The sequence below is a fragment of the Pyxicephalus adspersus genome, chromosome 12 (genome assembly GCF_032062135.1).
Source record: "Pyxicephalus adspersus chromosome 12, UCB_Pads_2.0, whole genome shotgun sequence".
In the NCBI taxonomy this organism is placed as follows: Eukaryota; Metazoa; Chordata; class Amphibia; order Anura; family Pyxicephalidae; genus Pyxicephalus; species Pyxicephalus adspersus.
Window position 1 is genome coordinate 12,376,725 of NC_092869.1, and position 2,734 is coordinate 12,379,458.

The window sequence follows — 2,734 nt, forward strand, 5'->3', positions numbered from 1 at the left end:
AGAAAAACTGTTTGCATAGTAACCAGTTCATCTGTTTTACACATTGAAGTACCTGCCTCTGCCTTCTATTCCAGGCAGTAGGGTAGCTCTCATTGCAGGTCATTCCAAAATAATTATGCAACTCAGTGTTAAGATCCCTCTGAAAAAAGTGAAATAAATTAAACATATACAAACCTAATTGAATTATACAGGTCCTAATCCACCAGTGTTTTTCATTACAGAACATATCAAAATATTCATAAAATAATTCTTAATATATACTTGAAAAAAGTGAAACAGATAAAGTGTATCTAAATCCAATTGGGCTATCAAAACCCTCAAGTGATCCCTAAAAAAAAAACATTTTAAATAGTCATAAAGCTCATTATTATTATACATTTAAAAGATTAAAATTAAATATATCATATATCTACCTGGTTGAATCATGTGAATCATGATCATCAAGTAATTCCCAGAACAAAATATTTTAAAATATTCAAAAAACTCAGTGTTAGTATATACTTGAAAACAATAAAGTAAATACATCATAGGTAATCTTAATTTAGCTAAATGAAACAAGCCCATTTTATAATTCCCTTTACCAAATTTTTTGAGACATGTGTGTAATTCAGTTTTATTATATAGATGAAGTAGGTGAAAAAAATACACATCTAATTGAATCCTGTGAATTAGAGTGATCCAATGCAAAAATTGCAAAATTCTTGTGTAATCAATAATTACCATGCATTGCGTATTTATAGGGATACAAAACAGAAAAAAATAAAGAAAAATTAGACTACATTATATAGACCATTTATGTTCATATTATATCTTATACATGTTGGATGTCTCTCCATTCTTCATTATTAAAATTCAAAGCACTATGTGGGTCATCAAATAACTTATTTTCTCCTTTCCACATTATCCTTAACTTAGCCGGGTAAAGAAGGGCAAAACGTTTGACTTTTTCCACTAGGATGCCACAAGCAGGTACAAAATGTTTACGTCTCTGTGCCACAGAGGGCGAAAAGTCCTGGAACAATAAATTTTTATCATCTCCCACTTTCAACTCCCGTTGTTTACGATATGCCATCATGAATGCTTCTTTATCCACTACATAAGAAAAGTTTGCTATCCTTTGACTTTGTATAGAGCTTTCTGGGCCTACCTGATTAACACGTTCCAAGGCCAGCGGGGTTAGAGGTGTAATATTAAGGGCCATGGGCATATCTGTTGTGATAAACTTAATCAGTTCCGACCCTTTCATTTTTCTGGTATTCCAATAATCAGGAGATTGGATCGTCTTTTTTTGTTTTCCAAATCTTCAACTTTTTCTTCCAATGAAGATATCAATGCTATTTGAGTAGTGAGCTTACCCTGTGTTTCCAATGCCTGATCTTTTAGGTCACTAACTCTTTGTTCTAACTCCACAATGCTTGCAGTGTTGGAAGAAATAGAAGTCAAAGCTGTTTCAAATGTGTTTTGTAGTGCGCTTCTAAAATAGGTATTTCCTGTGGACTCTGCATATTTATTTTATCAGAAGGTGGGGAAAGTGTCAGTGGGGACACAATGGTTTTCTGGGAACCTTTACATTTTGTTTTTGATTGCTCTTTGTGAAAGGTTCCAGATGGATATCTTCCCACATATTTATCCATAGTAGTATTGTTTTTAGAGTCTATTCGACCCAACACAGGATTTTCTTTAAAAGAGGCTTATGATATGAATAAAATTAGGAGAGGAAAAAGGTTTCACAACTCTATTTTATCCAGCACAGCTCATCAGTATAGGTAGCATCTGCTTCATAACTAGCAACATTAATCTGAAACTCTCAGTATCAGATGTATCAACAGGCAGTGTTCTCCTCTCATGAGGTCACTCGTTTAGCTGTACAGTCCCCAAGGGATTCAAAATATTCTAACAGGTCTCAAGCAGGGCAGATGGAACAATATTAAAGTCCAATCTCTCATATATTGTAATCTGAGATGCAGAAAGTGGGGGAGGTAAACAACCAATCAACACTCACCCCTCCAATTGTTTCCAGGGCTCCAAGAAAAAGCATATATTGCAAACTTTGTGTGATGAAACTATCTCTGATTGTCACCGTTTTCACAGAATGCTAGTAGCATGGTAAGCTGTACAATTCAGCTGACTGATCAGAATGACACCTGTCTCCCAGCTGGCAGCATGTATCTTGAGTTTCAGCTCTGGGTGTATAGCAGGCAGCAATCCTTCTCACACGATCGCCCCTGCAATTGCTCGTTCCCAGGGAGTCACAGATACTCTGTCAAGCCTTCAAGTCTCGCAAAGTGCCGGCAGAGAAAGAAAATGTGTCTGCCTCATTCGGCTCTGCCCCCGGAAGTTCTGACAGTCACCCACTTTAGTTCCTTCTTAACCAAACAGGTACCCAACAATCTTGACTTAAACTCCACTTTTACATTTTAAACCTCCAAAGTCCTGGTAAGGCTATTTACACATGTCAGATGTCGCTATGAACAATATTTGAATCTGATCTTTGGTATTGCCAATTAAAGTAGAATGAACAAGTGCTGTTCACACAGCAATATTTAATTATGTGAAGAGGAGAGGGGGAGGATGAGCCTGGTGTCTCCTCCCTTATAGGAAAGTAAAGCAGTCATACCTGCTCAGTCATTACTGATCCACTAAATGCATCCTTGAGGGACATTGGAAGTCACTGTACACATGCTAGATTTTTTAAGGTGTATATATTGACTTAAGGTAGGAAGAGACTAAAACC